This window comes from Punica granatum, chromosome 1 (assembly GCF_007655135.1).
Source record: "Punica granatum isolate Tunisia-2019 chromosome 1, ASM765513v2, whole genome shotgun sequence".
NCBI lineage: Eukaryota > Viridiplantae > Streptophyta > Magnoliopsida > Myrtales > Lythraceae > Punica > Punica granatum.
Genome location: NC_045127.1, coordinates 17,336,529 through 17,357,876, shown reverse-complemented (window position 1 = coordinate 17,357,876; position 21,348 = coordinate 17,336,529).

Here is a 21,348-nt window from a genome sequence, read left to right as displayed (position 1 = left end):
GCACGTAAAATCCGAAAACCTTCCCTTGAGTTTTTTTTTCTGAAAAATGTAAAATTGGCAATAAATTAGGAAAATGCCTCATTTTCAAAAGTCGTTGTGCAACACCCGAATTTTAATCTCGTTGGAGCATGCATGCGCAAAGCCTATGCAACGCGGCTTGGGAGTGTCCACCTTCTTAGGGACGTGCGATGGACGCACGTGAGAATGAGTCGCCTCTTACTGTTTATGACCCGTAGGTCGAGGGCCATTGAGTCGCCCGGATCTAAGGGTACGAGGTACACCTAAATGCTAAGGCAATGGTCATACGAAACCGAAAATTTCGAATTCGAGGGTTCTATTACGTGCGGGCCTATATCCCGCACGCCCTTTCGGTACTCTAGTTTGCTAGGCTGGCCATTTATTGTTTATTTATCGCGTGAGTTATGTTGCGCTCTTCTTGCCCGTATTGACACCGTAAAGTCGGTGAATCAATTGATTCGACTCAGGACTCCGAAAGGAAAGTAAGTTCGTGCATCAAAGATACGGCTCGCTATCCTAGCTACGGTTCTTCGAGCCACGGTGGTCGATTCCCCGTGCGAGCCGAAACCACGAAACATTAAATTTACGTGCCTTTCAGATAAACGAATCGACTCGATTAATTATGCGCTCGGACCTCTCGCTCACCGATCAGGGATCCTTACAAATGAATGTACAAATAAAGTTTCTTACAGTATACTCTCATAGAAATACAAATTACAACTGAATAAATGAATCCCCGATCAACTCACATTGGGTCAATATTCCACTCTGGCTCACCGTGTATTTTGAATGACTGATAAATAAATTAAAGCAACGCGGGCTCAAAGAGCCGGGGGTCGGGTCCGATCGGATCGACAGGTGATAGAAGAATCGATTGATTCTCACTGTAACCGTTGGACCGATCGAGCTCCCGGGTGATATCTAACCACGATTCACACATCTAATCTAAGTCGCCTTCCACATAGGCCGTACTTCGAGCGTAATGGTGACTCGAGGTTAGATCTCATTTCGCACTCAGGTTGCACGCATTCAGTGTGTGAGGGGCGTTGGACCCCGTGTTCGGTGGCTTAGGGCGTTGGACCCTGTGCAACACGTAACCTATGGGTTCGGGCCCGAACCGCAACAAATCGACAAAAGAAAATGGAAAACTGAAGAAAACTGATAAAGCTGACGGAGAACAGACGAAAACTGACAAATGCAGACGAATACAAACAAGTTGTGTGTTAAGCCAAATGTACGTGATTTAATCAGTTATTAACCGGGGTTGATTAGCAAACAATGTGCCTAACTTAAATGAGCAAAGAGAGGGGCTAGGATACGGTTCTTGGCCAATTACATGTGTGAGTTTGTTTTAAGACTTTATTCTGTAAAATGTCACTGCGGTTTCACTGAATATGTCAAACTCGTGTTTTGACACTAGATTTGGATCCCAATATTCCACCTATCCATTATCTATTGTTTGATTAAGTCAAGTGGATGATTAATCCGATTTTGTATGTTTTGCGACAGTGGTAACAGTGCTAACTACCCGAGTCTATGGTAGGATGATAGAAACACCGAAATCGGAAGAAAGGGGCTACGCGAATAACACTCGCGCTTGAACGAGTTGCCCGCCTTCGACCGTGAATCGAAGTGTTTCAATCTCCCTAACGCCTAGAATGTCGGTGAATCACGTGTTAGGAAAAATCCACAGGTCTACTTTGGACTTGGGCCCATCCGCAACCCAAAAGCTTAAGCCAATGGGTTACTAGACCATTATCTCTTATAAACCTATGGATTTCCTCTCAACTTTTCCATGTGGGATTACTTCCAACACCCGCACTCACCATTCTCCATATAGGAGAGAAACCGGCCCAACAATTCCCCCCTTCTCGACTATATGGAGGACTTCGAGCCGGGCTTCCACTTCCGGACTCGGATACCAATTGTTAGGCCCATCACTAGCCACGAGTTCCACACTCGGGCCTTGGCGTGGTGTGGGTTTCCACGCATAGCGTGTGCACTTCCCCAGGATCATTACCTTGGGCTCTGATACCACTTGTTAGGAAAAATCCACAGGTCTACTTTGGACTTGGGCCCATCCGCAACCCAAAAGCTTAAGCCTATGGGTTACTAGACCATTATCTCTTATAAACCTATGGATTTCCTCTCAACTTTTCCATGTGGGATTACTTCCAACACCCGCACTCACCATTCTCCATATAGGAGAGAAACCGGCCCAACATCACGAAACAACGATTACGCCCTTGAATTGTAAAATGTGTAAAGTGTATGTGTGAAATTTGAGATCACATGACACGGACTATCGAAAGTCGGTAGCCGGTGCCAATCAATCCCTTGGGTCCATCAGGGTCATGCCGACCCCAAGAGAGCCGAGAAAACGATTGTTCCGCCCGGGAGTGGTCTAAGAAAGGTTCGTACACCCCGACCCTAGCCACCTCAAATTGGGCCCGGACTTGAGTCGAGGCGCGCGAGCATTCCCTAGATGCCCATGCTACGCGTGTTAAGTGTCTCGATGCTTTTGAAATTGTGGGTTTTAAAAGGGCGTTTCCGATATTTTGTAATTCGTCGACGCGTTTATAAATTAATATTCAATTCATCCAAATATTTAAGCCAAATGATTTAATTAATTAAATGATACGTCCCATTTTCCATTTGTGGAGTGGTTTAGCGATTGAGGTGTTAAACCTCCATTATTATGGATTAATGGAATGATTGTTCAAAATTAACGCGCCTAACATACAAACTAATGTGAAACTAATGACTAAAAAAAAAAAAAAACGTAATTGCAATCAATTCCAAAAACCGATTTTGAAGCGATAGAGGAGGCCGTCCTCGACCCGAGGAAGGTCAAGGGGCATTCGGCCACCCCCCAAGGGGGAAGCCGAAAACCTCCTTGACCCGGCTTAGGTCCCGAATCGTCTCCTATATCGGTTTTGACCGCTTCTTACATGCATAAAATATCGAACACGACAATGACATACATTTTACAAAGCCAATGCCACGATGATCTTCAAAACGCAAACAAACACTCAAGCAAACGTAAACACGATATTTAAAGGGAATCTATGAAACGACGTCGGCTCATGCAATCGACAACACATGAAAATGAAACCACGAGAACCGACCTATTTCGGGGTGAAGGAAACCGTTCTAGGCTAGGGCAAGCCACATGGGAGTCTCGGCCAACTCCCTAGGGGAATCCACCAAAAGCTCCCCTTGGTTTTTCCTGAGCTTTGATGGTTTCCTTGACAACGAAACCAACTTATTCTCGTCGCGCAATCGTGACACATAATGCTGGAAATGTAAGACGCGGGAAAGCAATCAACTTCGAAGAAGGAGAGATCATTTTAGTCTCGGTGAACCAAAGGAACCCCACGGCTCCCTCCTGTGGGATCTAGCCGTGAGTTCCTATGGCTTTGCCGGACCGTGTGGTCTCTTCTACCCCGACTTTAATCATCTCCAACCATGATGCATGTAATATAACGATGTATGTGCATGATGAACGACGTAAATATACACGGAAACGAATAAAAGATGAAACTTGCATGTAATATAGTTATCAACCACCTTGTCATTCCACAACAAGTAAATATTGAAGACCTAACTCCTCTAAATCGTAGAGAGATTATACCTAGCCCCGGGATGAGGGAAAATCGAGGTAAGTCTGAAAAAGGGGTTCGGGAAGTCGGTTCTACCCCCTGGAACAAACAGACCCGAATCGGTGCAATCGGGTCGACTGACAGTCCGGCTTGTCGGAGCTACGCCGGTTGATCGGGGTGGCCTTTTCTCATGGGGCCGGTTGCGTTGGATTCCCAAGAGACTAAGGATCACGCCTACAGTGGTTTCGGGAGGAGAGCACTCGTAGATTTTTCGGAAATCAAAAACAAAGTCGGGTTAGTTAGCAGAAAACAGAACCGTCTGGAACAAAACAGACCCGACTGGGCATCGGGAAAGAAATGGCTGTCCCGGGGGCTCCCGATGGTATTTTGATGCAAGGTAGGTGGCTCTAGACTCCTAAGAGACTGAGAATCATGGCTGTGGTGGTTTCGTAAGGATTGCACGTCTAGATTTTCCTGAAATCAAAAGCAAAGTCGGGTTAGCAGAGACGAAACAAACCCGTCTGGAACAAAACAGACCCGACTGGGCATCGGGAAAGAAATGGCTATCCCGGGGGCTCCCGGTGGTATTTTGATGCAAGGTTGGTTGCACTGGATTCACAAAAGGCTGAGGATCGCGCTTGCGGTGGTTTCATGAGGATTGCACGTCTAGATTTTCCTGAAATCAAAAGCAAAGTCGGGTTAGCAGAGACGACACAAACCCGTCTGGAACAAAACAGACCTGACTGGGCATCGGGAAAGAAATGGCTGTCCCGGGGGCTCCCGGTGGTATTTTGATGCAAGATCGGTTGCATTGGATTCCTAAGAGGCTGAGGATCGCACTTGCGGTGGTTTTGTGAAGATTTCACTCCTAGATTTTCCTGGAAGATATAAAGAAAACCGGTAAAAAAACTGGAAAAATCTGAGAAGAGAGAAATGAGAGAAATGGCGGTGGTGCACGGTTGAGCGGCTCTCGGCACGTGACTACCTTGTCACAGGGGAGAGTGAGGGTCATGAGAAACCCCTAAGAAGTGATGGCACGACTCGCCATAGTCGTGAGGTAGTGGAAATGTCGAGGAAGCCCGGAAAGCCGTGAAAATGTCTACGGAACCCGATTCTGGACAGAGCTGGTTCGGGCTGCTGGAAGCTTCGAATCGCAAAACTAACACCAGAAATGGACTCAGGAGGTCGAATACATGTGGGGTATGTAGTTTGTTGAGGCTTGGATAAGTCGGGAAGGAAGAACTCGCCTAGAAACCGGGAAACTCCCTAGGGACCCGAATCTGGATTGGGTTGAAACGGGACCTAGATGACTTCAAATGGCAAAACTAACACCGTGATTGGACTCGGGAGGTTGAATGCATGTGGGATATGAAGTTTGGTCGAAGTTAGCTTAGGTTGGGTGACGGTCGCCAGAAAACGGTTGAGTTTTCGGGTAATTTTGCCTTGTAACCGGGCTGAGGTGAGGCTATGCGATTTTTCTAGAAAATGCTGAACTCTAAGGGGCTTGAGAGGATTTTCTAGAGTGAGAGAGCTTGAGAGAGAATGGATAGTGAGTTGTGATTAAGTTAATGACCCAATGGACTTTTAAATGCAAGCTTAATGACAAGATTGAGTGAAGTTAAGTGCAATTAAATGGTGCTTAGGACATCCGAATTTCTTAAGAGAGATTAGGGAGGGGAATTGGTCTCTTGAGTGTTGGGGAAGCTAAGGGAAAATTGATGGGAGGTGATGAATGGAAGAGTGGAGTTGATGGGTGTAAGATATATTTTGAATTTGAGTGGTGGAGGCTCATATGGCTTGCCTCTAGAGGAGAGCCATGGCTCGCAGCTTGGCTTGGCTTGGCTAATTCAAGGGTCCCACTTGATTAGGAGAAAAGTCGGAAGAAGCTCGGGGCTCGATTGATCGTGCGTTTGATTTCCGTGGCTCGCTTGAACGACGAATTATCAATATACGCGCAAATACGATTTTAATGAGCCCAATATCGACATGCTTCTCGTAAGCGAAAGCTCGGGTGACCCGGGGACTCGAAAGCCGGTTTTGCTCCGTTCGGATGATCAAAGTGAAGTTGTCCATTTATGTAGCTTGTTCATGCCTCTGCATGCTGTATTGCTCGCGTCGGTGTGCTTTGTGCCTTGGGCAGAACGGTTGACTCGCCGACCCCGGCTAGAGATCGATATTCGGAGACATCCTAGGAATTCCCGAACGAGGTTCTCTCAGTGTTTCCCAAGTGTTCTGATGTGTTCAGAGACCACTGCGATCTCTGTTTGTTAGAAACGAGTCTCGAAGGTTTGCCGGAAGGCGTTCGTGACCATTGAGACGTCACTCGGGAAACCGGTATGATTTGCTTGGTCCGAGCCGAAATGATTTCCTAGCCCCTGGGGGTAGTTGGGAGTGGGTGGTGCGGAGCTCGGACGTCAACATTTCCCTGAATAGACTCTAAGCGCGAGATTCCGTTTGAAAGGGGCCCTTTTGTCGCAGGAATAGTACTTAGGAAATCTAAATGGATTGTGCAATGTGATTAGGGTTCATTTCCCCGGGCCTTGAGGTCCTTGGGATTGGTTGACATAGATTTCGTGCACCAACGATTTGTTAGAAGGGTCCCCGGCTATGATTCTGTGTAGAAAATGCCCATTTTTCCCGGTCGAGATCCACTCGGGAGACCAAGATGAGTTCCGAAAAGCAGTCAGAAACCTGTTCCAAGGTCCTGGTGACCCTCGGGTGTGTGCAGGCCTGTTTTCGGGTGCCGTTTATTTGTTCGTGGATCGGGCCTCCCGGGAGCCCCCTTAAGAAAGGCTTCTGCGAATGTTCGGGGGTGCCCCGGCTTAAACATGAGACTTCTGAAATGTGCTCGGAGGTGTCATCGATCATTTTGGTACCAAGAGGGATTTTTAGAGTCCCATTTTAGGTATCTTTGACACTCCGGTGATCCGACGATAAATAGTGCCACAGTGCCGGCTTCCGCTATTTTGGGGCTCGTTGTTTGTTTACCCTTCCGATTGCCCCTCTTGCGCCCCTTGATGGCTTATGTCTCTTCCTTGTAGTTCATGTCTCCGGGTCCCCACGTCTGCGTCCGTCGGCCCAACCGTGAATAGTGACCCGAGCTTTGATCGGGTGATCCTTGTTGGGAGCAGACAAGCCAAAATTGGGTACTGACAGCCGTGAACGCTCGAGCAAATAGTCAAAAATACTTCCCTCCGATGGATGACAGAAATGACGATTTTGCCCCTCCTCCTCATAATCATGCTAGTTTGTTGATTTCAAATTCTTCTTCTGCTGTGATCCTCTGCGCATCGCTTCCGGAGTTGTCTGGTTGACCTTGATGACCCGGCTATGATTAGTAACCCGTGAACTATCCGGTGGTTCTCTATTGTGGTTCAAGAATAGGACCGAAGTTGTTGAAGACGACCTTAGCTGCCATCGTTGTATGATAGCCCGAGTTGTTGCCGCCACAGGATTAGTTGCTCAAGTCATAGAGGATGGAAATCTTGCCGCCATGAACAGGCGTTCGCTCGAACTTTTGCGGGCAAGGCCCTAACCGCAATGAACCAAGGGAATTGTCTACATTACATCTACTCCTATGATAGGGGCCGCGAGGGGCGAAAGCCAAAAGCTACAAAATAATCTGTTGAAGTTGATTGCTCTGTGTGTTTTCATCTGAAGCATTGAACTCCATTTATATAGGCAGAGCTCATAGCGATTATTCCTCAATTGTGCGTGAATTGCACATACAGCTGCTTATTGAGTAAGAACACGAGCAACACGCGTTAAATTTGAGTGGATAATTCCAAACAACCACCCACAAAGTGGTTTGGAGGAGCAAACTGTGATGATGCTCTTGAAGATAACGCCACATGTCAAAAATAACACGTCTTGCTAGCTATGTTGCCTTTCATCTAGATATCAATTTAGTTATCCCGCCTCCAAGATTGTAATCGCCTGGGAATTTCCAAGGACACAGTCGAGGAAGCATGATTAAATGTCAAGAGTACGATGACATACTCAATATTTATCGCAGAAATCATACATATGTGGCTCAAGATTCGAAAAAATAGATCTCAGTAAAACGTCGTCGTATTGAATTTGGCATCGTCTCTGAGTTTGGACCCGAGGGATTGCTCATGGTGAAATCACATTACTCCTTCGAGGAATATTTTAGGCACATTTCTTTGGAGAATTACTATTATGCTCATGGGTTCGTGACGCAACCAAGAGCTGCCACATGTTTGCAGATGAATTTTTGGGAAAATTAAATTTATACTGGTAACAAATGCCCCGGAGGGTGAAATTCGAGTGAGAATTTTACGCAATTAGGAGTCTCAGTTCCATGATAAATTTTGCAAACTTTTGAATTTCGAATTAATGTAATATCGATGGTCCTCTTTAGGGGCGATGACCTTTGTAGAAAAAATTGAATTGTGTTTTCAGAACCATTAGACTATAGACGTGCCCGCAAAGCGAAGTTCAAAGGTGGCATAATAGATTTTAGTGACTAACATCAGATCTGTATCATTATGAAGCATGAATTTGAATAGTTAGAAAACAAATTCACATATAAACTCATATATATATATATATGCATATATACTATGTATATATATTTATTTACCACTTTTAGAACCAAGCCAGCATGATGACTTCGAATTCACACATAAATATAATATTTTAATGTTACTTGTACAGTGGTGTCGATGGCCACATGTAAAAAGAAGTGAAACCTTATGGTGTGTTTGGTTTCAGAGTTAAAGTAACTTTGATTTTGATTATAGAAAAGGATAAATGATTGTGTAGTGTGTCGAGTTAAAGTTAAAGTTAAAATTTTTTACTTGGAAAATGTGTATTTTTATTGTGTAGTGTGTTGAGTTAAAGTTAAAGTTAAAATTTTTGTGATTTTAACTGCGAAACCGAATGGAGCATAATTTTGAATGTGAAGTGATTATTTGAGGAGTTCAAGGGAGTTATTTCAGAATTCTGAAAATCTAAGGTAACATTTTTCAGAATTCCGATGAGTTATGGATTCTGCTTCAAACTCTAATGTCTTTGTGTTTTGACTATACGCATTCAGAACGACGAGTAGAGTTCAAACGTCTAATTTCGAATCAGAACCCATTGTCGAGGTAATAAGGAATCCACCGGAATAGAAAAATAATTTCAGACCGCTCTATTAATTGGGTTAATGAAACCGTTTCAACATAATATATGTAAGAAAACGATACTGAAAAAATAGTAGAAGCGGAATAAACGATAAATTAAAATTTTATTTATTCATACACGTAGGATCGACATCTGGAATTTTTTTTCGAATGCATCCTGTCACTTTGTCACGATTAGACAATGCTAACTTGATAATCCTATTAGGGTTTATCGAAAAATACCTTGTTTGCAAAATCCCTACAAGACCACCAAGTAATCGCCCTCTTGAATAATCGCATGAAGCCGCCCAAGTATTAGACCTCTAGCTCGTCCACACGAACGCGTCTTCGCCAAGGGGTTGTTCCTCCTCGACTTGAACTAGTCTCCACGGGTTGCCCACACGATCGGACTACGCTCTCAAGTAAAGATAGAATGGATGGTGAACTCCACGTGCAACGGGCGGCCAACGAAAATAAATTTTCTCCAATCAGCCACAAGCAAGAGATAGCGCTGGCCGTCTTTATTCAGCGTTCACCGCCCCTCTGTTTTTCTCGTCTTGGCCGTGACTTGCCTCTCTTTCAGAGTTGGCCATTAACACACATACAAATATAACACACATATCTATATATATGTATACATTTGCCAATTAGCCCTAAGGGTTGTTTAAAATTTATAATTAATCCACAATTAATTACAATTTGCAAATAAGTCCCAAAGACTTAAGTGTTCGTAAAAACACCCGTGAATTATTTCATAACTCACAGAGGACCCAAAAGAAAAAAAACAGTAATGCACGTTCTAATACATACACGTTTTATATATATAATAACTTTCCATTTATGATACTATTATATCGAATATAATAATTCATTAAATAAGTCTACCTCAATGTTGAATTTGACTTTAGAATGTGCTAGCACCCCTGCAACTACATTTCAAGTCTAATCTGATAATTTTTTTTCGCTGAATATAAAGGCTAGGTCGGGTTATTAGCCAGCTGTGGCTGCCCCAACTAAGGGAACCTAACCGCCACGGAATGTTCCTTTTACCATAGCTCGCTGAGTCTTTAGCCCAACTTGGTCACCGCAACCCCACCAACACACTAGTAAATTAAGTTCAAGGCCCACTGGATCAAGCATTATAGGCCGGCCACCGTCATCCCATAATACACCCACATAATGACGAGCTCTACGTCCTCAGTGAGGTTCGAACTCGTGATGTTCAAGTGGAGCGCTTGATGTTTAACTACTAAACCACCGTGCTGGTAGTGTCTAATCCAATAATTGATTGCTAATTAACTGCCTTAATTAGAATCAATTAGTTCTAGGCTTAAACACGTTTTATTGTGTGTAACTAACTAGGTTCATCACTAAATGGCAATGAGACTATAATGTCAACCGCTTTGACATTATCGGGAACTCCTTTCCACAACCAAAAGCACAATTTCCAAAATGTCATTGGTTCCCAAAAATCATGAGTGACACCCAACAACATATCATGATAACGTGGAATCAAGACATTCTGATGAACTAATGACCATATATGCCACGCACTCGAGTCCCTTCATTGCAGATACCGATCTAGCCAAGTTCAAGGTTAATGTCAAACCCTATAGCTAATTATGAAACCTCTGAACTTCTCTTCATAGATCGATAGAACTTAAAATAGAACATCTTTTGTATTTAAACCCATTCACCTTGACCAAGGATATCAAGAATAGAACTCAAACCCATAGGATCTTTCCCTATTTACTCAAGTCAATGAATCTCATTTCGACTGAACATCTACCTCCATACAAACTAACTAGGATCACCGTATGTTGGATACCCATGCTTAGCACAAGTATATAGGCAGGAGCAAATCCTAATTACCCATGTATTAGATAACCGTGTCATCTCAGGTCTAAAAACTATATGCACTACTACGATCTAGATAATATTCATTGACAACAATAAAGCACCACGTGAATATTATATGTACGTCACAGTTTGACTCACTTATCTCTATAAGCGTCATGTTTGCCTCGATATTAGATAACAAATAGCATGAGACTCACTACTTCATCTCCATTAGTATCTTTATACTAATCATCGATATAAACAAATGTGACGGTCTATCCTGAATGATAATGTCCAACTAAGATTCCTACGACCACGAACAATTTAAAGAAACCTGTACCAGAATATTCGGTCACTCATATTCTCAACTATTTGAGATTTAAGCATTTGTCAAGTATCTTATGGACTTACTCCATTAAACATGAACAATTTATGAATAACAGAATAAATATCATTGCCATAAATAGGAATTGTCGAAATACATATATCGGCTCTAGGGCATATAAGTAACAATATACACACTGGTTTTTGGCGCGAGATCCTTCTCCAACTTAAAGATAGGCCTCCCATAGTCGCCAAAAATCTATTTCCAGATTTCGATGAAAGAAGAAAAGTAATTTTCCATTTTCCATTTTCTCCGGAAAATTGGAGAATTTCTTTTCCCTCCACTCAAATCCATGTGGGTTCTTTCGCCTTTCCTCTAAAACAAGGACTTCCCACGGAGGAAGGATTGGAAAATAAATGAACTCGTGAATTTGATGAAACGAACGAAATTAAAATTTCATTCACTAAGAGATAAAAACATCACGAGTACATATAAGTATAAAAGAAATTCAAACTGAAGAGTCTTCAAGGATGGCCTACATCAGATGGAATGACTACGCTGATATAGTTTAGGCCTGAGATCTCCAACACGGGGGGCCACTCGAACCGTGGAGGATGGAATGAACTGGTACTTCCTTGAGACGTCGGGACGAATGGCCTTGGATTTGAACTCGAACTTCCTGGATGATTCAAATGGAGAGGACCGATGTCATTGAAGATGAGCTTGGCCACCACCAGTGTATGATAGCTCGAGTGGTTGAAGAAGCGTCTTGCCGTCACGGGATCGGTTGCTTAAGTCGTTGAGGATGGGAATTATGCTGCTTTGAACAAGCGTTGGCCCAAACCGTTGAGGGTGAAGCCCTAGACGCGATGAACCGACGGGGTTGTTTATATTATATCTGCTCCTAAGATAGGGGCTGCGAGGAACGGAAGATAAAAGCTACAGAGTATTTCTGTTGAAGTTGATTGATGTGTGTTCATCTGAAGCATTGTCTCCCCCTTTATACAACCAGAGCTCAGACCAGTTATTCCTCATTTGTGCGTGAATTGCACGTAGAGCTGCTTGATGGATAAGAACACATGAGATACGTGTTAATTTTGAGTGGATAAATCCAAATAACCACCCACGAAATGGTTCGGAGGAGCAAACTGTGATAAAGATAAGACCACAAGTAAAAAATAATACATGTCTTGGTAGCCATGTTGCATTTCATCTTATCTCAAATTAAGACGCATGTGGACCATGAGGAAATCTAGTAATGGGAAATTACTAGATATCAATTCATTTATCCCGCCTCCAAGATTGTAATCGCATGGAAATTTCTAATGACGCAATTGAGGAAGCATGATTAAATGTTGAGAGTACAATGACATATTCAATATTTATCGCAAAAGTCATGTATATGTGGTTCGAGATCCGAAAGGTTCGATCTCGGTAAAACGTTGTCGTACCCGAGGGATTGCTCATGGTGAAACAACATACTCCTTCGAGGAACAATTTAGGCTTGTTTCTTTGGAGAATTATGATTATGCTTATGGGCTCGTGACAAGTTTAGGAGTTGCCACGTGTTTGCGGATGAATTTCCAGGAAATTAAATTTACACTGGTAGCATAACCAGACTTGCAATTCTTTTTTCTTGTTTGAGCATTGGAAAGAATTATATAAGCGGAAAGTTTGACTTCATAATAGCTCGGCCCCTAACTTTCAATTGATACTTTCATGCCCTTGTGGAGCAACTTTGAGGGTTCAGTAATTGTTTATGCGAGTGGAATTTATTAGACTGTAGGCTTTTGAACACCTCATGGAGGTGGATTGAATGCTCAATTGAGAAACTGCAGTTGCTTTAATCATGCTTTAATCTCATTGTAAGACTCCATTTGTATCAATGCCTTTGCTGGTATTTTATGGTGTTTTATTCGTGTATTTTGTCATCGTAGCAGAATTTTGAATCGACGAATATGCTGCTAAGCCATTTATGGAAATGACTAGATGTTTAACACTTTGAAACAATATTTGCATGTCCAAAGACCTTGCAAATCTGAAAACAGCTTTTGAGGCTATAATAAGAGGAGCTTACCTCTAACCAAGATATATATGTTTTGATCTTATTCCAGGGAGGCCTGTCCAACTTGTTGAGCTAATGAATCCTCTTGTGCGAACCTAATAGGAAGAAGTCGATCAAGTAGAGAAACCCTGACAAATTTGCAGCACTAAAATAACCAAAAAGAGATGGAGAATTTAACGTGGAAACCTCCTCAACGTGAGAAGAAAAACCACTGCCCGAGGGTACCCACAAATCTCCACTATCAACCAATCATGGGAATACAAAAGGAGTTCTTATCTGGCTATCACCGACTAGAGGCATGCAACTACTCAATCAATTGAATTAAATATCAAGAAACAAACTTCTTGGCAACCAACATTAGGATTTGATTTGAAGGGGATTTCACCAAAAACAGAGGGCAAACTTTCGAGGCTCAAAATGCAGGCTGAAGGTCTCCTTTCCCGATCTCCACTGTTCAGAATGGAGAGCAATGAGGGTAGAACCTTTCCTCAAATTTGGAGCACGATCCGACGGTAAACGAACTCACACCAACGATTCTTCCAAAGCTGGTCGGAGCAGAACCTAACAGACAGACTACTTCCATCCTCCTATGTTTGCTGCTGAGATGCTGGGCTTCTAGATCCCGCTAAAGTTAGACCTTTCTTTTTTTTTTTCTTTTGTTAGTATAGCTATATCATCTTCATGATTTAGAACATAAGATAAATATGCCGGTTTGACTTTGTTTTACAGTGGGGATAGTTGGGGCAATTTCTTCACAAATGAACTTGGGGGAAGACCTTTTATTATATACAAGATACACGTAGTATAAGGATAAATTTGCACTATTTTTTTTCGATTACAAAAGAGGCCTATAAACCTAATACATTAAAATAGAAATCATAAATATCTAATAAAGAGGTACGGATACTCTCACTGAGTATCGAACCTGGGACCTATTGATCACCATGCTAGAGGTGCGCTACTGCGCTATACCCTGTCTCAATAAATTTGCACCTTTTATTATTGTGCGCACCCGAATTTCGTCTCGTCGGGGCACGCATGCCCGCGCCTAAATGCAACGCGACTTGGGAGTGTCCACCTTCTCGGGGACGTGCGACGGATGCACGTGAGAAGGAGTCGTCACTTGCCATTTTACGACCCGAAGGTCGAAGGCCGGCAAGTTACCCAGGTCTAAGGGTACGGGGTACACCTAAAATGCTAAGGCAATAGTCTGTACAGAACCGAAAATTCCGAATTCGGGAATTCTATTACGTGTGGGCCTATATCCTACACGCCCTTTCGATACTCTAGCTTATCTAGGCTTGCCATTTTAATTTAAATACCGCTTAATTAAGTTTCGTTCATCTTATGCGTTTTGACTCCGTAAATTCGAAGAAACACTCTGACCGTCCACTCTCCGACCGGGATTTTACATGAATATATGTATAATATAAAACCTTACATTGTTCTTTCAAATAAATAAAAGACAAGCTACAATGACTAAATCCCGGTCGGTTCGCATTTGGCCATGATTTCACTCATGATCACCGTATAGTTTTGGAAAAGACCGAAAATTAAATTAAATGCGCACTCGGTGTATGGGGGTATTGGACCCCGTGGTCGACGATTATGGGCGTTGGACCCAGTGTGAATCGAGTCCTAAAAGATCGGGCTCGATCCGCATAACAATCAAGTGCAAAAAAAATGTAACAAGCAAGCTCAAATAAACAAACAATGGGGTTTCTTGTTATCGCCGAATTTACGTGAATTAACTAATTATTAATCGAGATATCTTGGCATACAAATCCTACATTAAAACAAACAAAATGAGTGATAGATAGGGCATGTAGCATTCGGCATCATTTTAACAGACCCGACAGACATGATGTCCATAGTCAAGTCTCGAATGTGTGGGTTGTTTTTAGATTCTTCTGTATCGTGACAATATGGCTTTTTACAGATTAAGAGTATTTTCACCTAAAACCCAATACCTAACCCTTTATTTGACTATTGCCCATGTTTGATTTAAGCCGAGTTTGAGATTAAGTTGTTTTTCCATATTTTAACCCGTTCTAAAGACAACCTATACTAGAGTGACGGCAGGACAAGAACCGATAGTCATGTCCCTTGAATCGAAAAAAAATATGTGTGTGTATGAAAAATCAAGATTGCGTGGCACGTATCTCAATGCTTTTGAAATTGTGAATTTAAAAAGGGAGTGACTAACAGTTCTTGAACTGTCGACGCGATTACAGATTATTAATCAGTTCGTACAATTCATTTAAAAGAGTCAAGTGATTTAATTTAGCCAAATTTAACGTCCCAATTATCTCGTATGTAAAATTTTAAGTTAATTAGAAATTTGCCGAATGCTTTAGTCTACGGATTTCAAATCGTCGAGATAGCCATTAGTTAACCACCCGATAAACTCTAATTTCCGACATGATCACATTGTATATAATTACAAAAAATAAAATATTTAAATGGGGCACATACATTGTCGGTGGGTGATCCAAGTAGGAAAGGGTCGGATATTTTTAGAAAATGTCCAGGGGACTGAATTGAACGATTTTAAAAGAGCAGGGACTGATTTGAAAATTCGAATGAAGTTTCGGGGATCGATTTGAAAATTCTGAAGAAATTGGGGACTGATTTGAAAATTCTAAAAAATTGGGGACTGTGTAAAAATTACTGAAAATGTCCTAGGACTTATTTGAAATGAAGTTGAAAATCTGGACTGATCTGAAAATAAAAAAAAATACCCCAGGACTAAACTGAAACAACTTGGAAAGTTCCTTGGGATGCTTGAAAAATTCTAGGAATTCAAGGGCTAATTGGAAAATAGTAAAATGACTGGGACTTGACTGAAAAGAATTTTTGAAATTCTGGGCAGATCTGAAAAGGGTGAAAAATGGTCTCGGGACTAAACTGAAACAATTTGGAAAGTTCCTTGGGATGTTTAGAAAAATTATGAAAAATCCAAGGACTGATTGGAAAATAGTAAAATGACCGGGACTTGATTAAAAATAATTTTTAAATTCGGGGCAGATCTTAAAAAAATAAAATGCGTCCTCTGGATTGAAATGTGACAAAACAGAAAGTTCATAAAATCGAATTTGGGACAAATCCGATCACCCACGCGACCCAAGAACACTCATTTCACATTATATCCATCAAGCAAGCAATAATATTTAGGAAAGGAGCCCTAATCATGCCACTAAGTCGAAAATTTACCTAATCCGGAAAGTTGAGGGGCTTCTCTGTAAAAAAAAATCGCTGGATTGATCGGGTCGGGTCTGATCGAATCGCCCGCCCGAAGGAGAAACCGCCCGGAAGAGCGCTGGGCCGAACTGGAGCCTGTTGGGCCGAATGATTTGGGCCGAACTTCTGGGCTGGACCTGCGAAGAAAGTGAACTGGGCCGAGGCCCGTTAGTCGGCGAGCGGTCGGAATCGCCGGAAACGGCGGCAACGGGGCTGCGGGCGGTGGTTCTCGCCCCTGGACGCTGCGGTGAGGGCCGGAATGGACGCGGGAGATGGCTCTGGGCACCGCTTGGGTTGCGCGGTGTCCGATTTGGACTTCACTAGGGTCGAAACGGCCGGAATCGAGGGGAAAATCGCATTTTTCGGCGAGAGTTTCCGAAATCAATCGATCCTCTAATCGACCAAATCGAAGGAAAATTTTTCGTTTTCTCTTGCTGGGTCTTGTTCGTCTCTACCCGAATTGTTTTTCTGTCCATTTAATTGCAATTTCTTCCCCTTTTCCGTTAAGATTTCGGCCGATTTGGAGAAAATCGCGGAAATTCGCGATTTGGGGATCTCTGGGCCGGCGGGGATCGCGGGCAGCCGGTGAGCGCTGCCTGGCCTGCCCGGACCCTTTTTTTTTTTTAATTAGGGTCGGCTGGATCACGGGCAGCTGGTCAGCACTGCCCGGCCTGCCCAAATTTTTTTAAAAAATTAATATTATTTATTTATTTATTTATTATTATTATTATCATAATTTATTATTATTAAAAAAAAGTAATAAATTGGAAAAATGACGATTATCACATATTCTGCATTGTCATTTATTTCTCTATATATATTATCCATATATACACGATTATCAGTTTGACTTTTTGGGCATCGATCTTTTGTTGCCATCTGAAATGTACCTCAACGAATATTTGTCTTTGCTACTAATATAGAATCAACAGTTGAATATCCTTGCTTCGTTTTTATTACTATACACAAGTCTTCCCTCGGTCCATAGGAAAACTCGATGAAACTAAAGAATAATTCACCGAATTGAGATTGGCCACGCAAGTATTAGCTATATTTTGTTCACTAATTAAGATACATGCTGATTTTTTAGACTAGGCACGGAATAATTGTACTGAAACATCTATGCACAATTCAATTATAATGTGTGGAGTTTGTGCCTACATTATAAATATTTACTACACTGCAACCCTAGAGTCGAAGCATGTGTAATGCAACGCACGTGCTCTCTGCCACTACTATAAATAAATACATAGGATAATTAATTAGAACAAAAAAGAGCAAACAAAATAAAGCAAGATAAAGTGTGTTTGATTTTGGAGTTGAGTTGAGTTTTGATTTTAATTGAGTTGTAATGATTGTATTATTGAATTATGAAAAAAAAAAGTGTGATGAATAGTTGAAAGAATTTAGTATTAAAAATTGAATTGAGTATAATAGAGTTGTATGTGGGTTTATGTATAGGGCCTAACTTTTTTACTTTGAAGAGTTAATTTTTGTTGTATAGTGAATAAAGTTAAAGTTAAAATTAAAATTTTAAAATCTAATTACGAAATCAAACGGAGCTTACATTCTTGAGACCTACGGCCCATTAGATAGGACTCGGCCCACAAGCATATCAAACCTGTGAAGCAGCAATTTTTTTTCTTTTTTTATGTTTCACGTGATATTCGAAAGTCAAATAGGTTTTTACTAATTCAAGATCAATTAAGCCAACATAGGAACCTTGGGCCGAGGTAAAATGGGAAGATTCTCGCTGGAAAGTTCGAATTTCACTTAAATAGAAGCCCAATTGCGTGTACATCTAGTTGGGTAAATTTTCACGAGATTGCATAATCGCATCTTTAAGAACCTGATAGGAATAATCTCGAAGGACCTTTTGTTTGTTAAGACTTACTAAGGTCCGGTGACTAGTTTTGCTGCCTGATTCGCATGAACATATTTATGGGAATGAAGCTGGCACTGGATATCCACGATTTGGCGAGTCCACGACAATTTTCGGATTGGTACTAGAGTTGTCGATCCTCTACCCCAAAAACCCCGAGTCCTTACTTTCACGATATATCTATCTATATACCATCCATCTGTCCAAACTCGAAAGGCCCTTAATGGTCGTTGTACTATTCTACGAGGACATTCGGCTCGACAAAGCAACCAAAAAAGATTATTACCATTAATATAGTATATTATCATTTCCATGTCATAAAGGAGATTGAGAATTTCTTCCATTAGTAAGTTCATAATTGACAAAATTGACAATTTGGTCCCTGAAAGATACACCTCACTGCAAGTTGATCCCTTACGCATATTATGTGTACAAGTTGGTCCGAATGTTGCAAACGTTTGAACCATTTAGTTCTTCCGTTAGAAAAATGGGAGGTCCCTGATGGGAAGTGCTCAGACGGCCGTTAATTGGCACTGTGACCTCCTCCTCTTGAATTCCCTCACTGGCTATACGGTAGAAGAACATAAATGCAAAGAGAAAACCCCAAAACACATTTGATTTTACTCCTTCCTTTCTTCCTTCCTTCCTTCCTTTCCCTGATTTGAACAGAAAACCCTAAAACAAATCCCCCACATTGGACTCGAAGAACACATTTCACCCCAAAAATGCCAAACCCGAGAACCCCTAACACAACAGAAACACGCAGAAACCTCCAGCAGAAACAGAAAAAACAGACATCCTTAGCTTGATCTTCAACTACAACCTTCAGATAACCAAAATCGGTATTCCCCATCTGCAGAACAACAAAGCCAACAACCCCCAGCACAACAGAAACACAAACTCGAGAACCCCATAACAGCAGGAACACACACAAATCTCCCTGCAGAAACAGAAAAGAAACAGACCCCAGATACAAAACAAGAACAAGAGAATCCCCAACAGCTTCAAGCCATCGGCATCACCAAACCCGAGAGCCCCCAGCTGCAGAACAACAACAACAACAGAACCCCCAGTACAACAGAAACATGCAGAAACCCCCAGAAAAAACAGAAAAGAAACAGACCTTAGCTGCAGAACAAGAACAAGAGAACCCCCAGCAGCTTCAAGCCATCTGCATCACTAGACCCGAGAACCCCCAACTACATAACAACAACATTAACAAAGCACCCAGCTACAGAACAACAACATTAACAGAAAACCAAACAATTCAATAAGTACAAACCTAATAATTCAGCTTGCAACAGTGAAGACAAATCAGTGAAGATATAACTGGTTGATCCAACAAATCAAATCAGTGGGGAGCAAAGTTCAAATATTTTTATAGTTTGAAAATTTGAAATGAACGAACAATAGTCATTCAGATCCTTCTACAATTGTTTCTAGCCATCCCAATCACAGGAAAAATTCTGCACATTACAGTATAGCACAATCCTCTAATAAAGTTTCTAGATTCATTAGTCACAGAATAAACCATGAAAAAATATAGTTAGAGGAGAAAAGTCTCAAGTATTTTTAAAGAAATATATATACATACATATCCAACCTAAACCACTGTAAAAAGATATGGGCATGTACCGATCCACACAGAGAAACATCATCAATAACCATCAATAACCAAGCAATAAACTGAAGCAGAAAGAGAATTAGCTAAAACAGAAAACTCTGTTCCCCTCTCATATAGAACACTTTGCTTCCTCCAATGCACATAGAACATATGATCTAAATTGCTCATTCCACACTCCTGCAGACAAATATAAAATTTGTTACAACACTCAAAACCAATCCCATTCAGCACTCTTCCCTCCACAGACAAAATCGACCACCTTTTTGGGATGACATTCATAAAAAACAATGCCTTAATCACTTTCATCAACACAGCAGTTGAAAAAATTAAGATAAATGTACTGACCTGGTCCCCATATGCCACCCAAATCAACATCCTTTCTGCCAACTCCCGCAGCAATAATCCCAAGTGCTTCTCACCAAGAAACGACCACAATCACGAATGAAACTCCGGAAGATCACAGTCGACACTCTCAATTGCAGAAATATTGAGGCGTTTGGTCGAATTTGATGATTTGAGTCTAATCAGGTGGTTCAATTAGGGTTTCAGGGACACCGCGGGAAGCACCGATTTGGGGATAATATGATTTTGTTTTTCGTTTTGCAGGGTTTGACTTCAAGGACGACCAATTTTGCCAATTAACGGCCGTCTGAGCACTTCCCGACAGGGACCTCCCATTTTTCGAACGGAAGGACTAAATGGTACAAACGTTTGCAACGTTCGGACCAACTTGTACACACAATATGCGTAAGGGATCAACTTGCAGTGAGGTGTATCTTTCACGGACCAAATTGTCAATTTTGTCGTTCATAATTTTACATGTCAAATGATACCAACCATCCCACCTGCGCATTGCGCGCGAGATTATTACTCATGAAAAATAACATCGTTAGAAATATTAATTAGTTTATGGTTGTAGAACTTAGGTTTTGATAATTTGCAAGTTGATGGTTAAATAAAACGATTCAATTTATTTTAATAGAAATTAAGGAAGTTAAAATGACAATATAAATTTATCCCATACATTATGCGATTCACTTAATATTTTTATTACTGTATTTTACTTTGAAACATGCATTTATATTTTTTATGTGTAAATTCTTCTACAACAGTTTTTACTTTTTTCATCAAATTAATGGTAGTTATTTATAAAGAACCTATGAACTATGTATAGAATATTAATCATTTTAAAATCTTTATTATTATATTTTTTTTTCAAATATGATTTTAAATGTAATTTATGATATGTGAAACATGTAATTTTTTCGAACGATTCATTATTAAGTAAAAGATGTAAAATCATAAAATTTAAATTATCTTTTACAATTTCAAATTGCAAGAGAAGCCTTATTTCTCTCAAGAGATGGCCCTTTTTTCTTTGTCTATTCAAAGATGAAAATAGGAGTTTGAACAATTATTATTGATTTTTATTCTTTTAGTTTTGATTTGTAAGAGAAGCCTTGTATCTTTTTTTTCGATGTGCATCATGATATCCGGAAGTCCAATTGGACCAGACTAATCTAGTGGAGTTGGGTTAGCCCACTAAGAGGTAAAGCTCTTACAGCGTGAATTTTCTTCAATCACACGACTCGAACTCGAGACCTTGCTTAAGGGGAATAAGTGC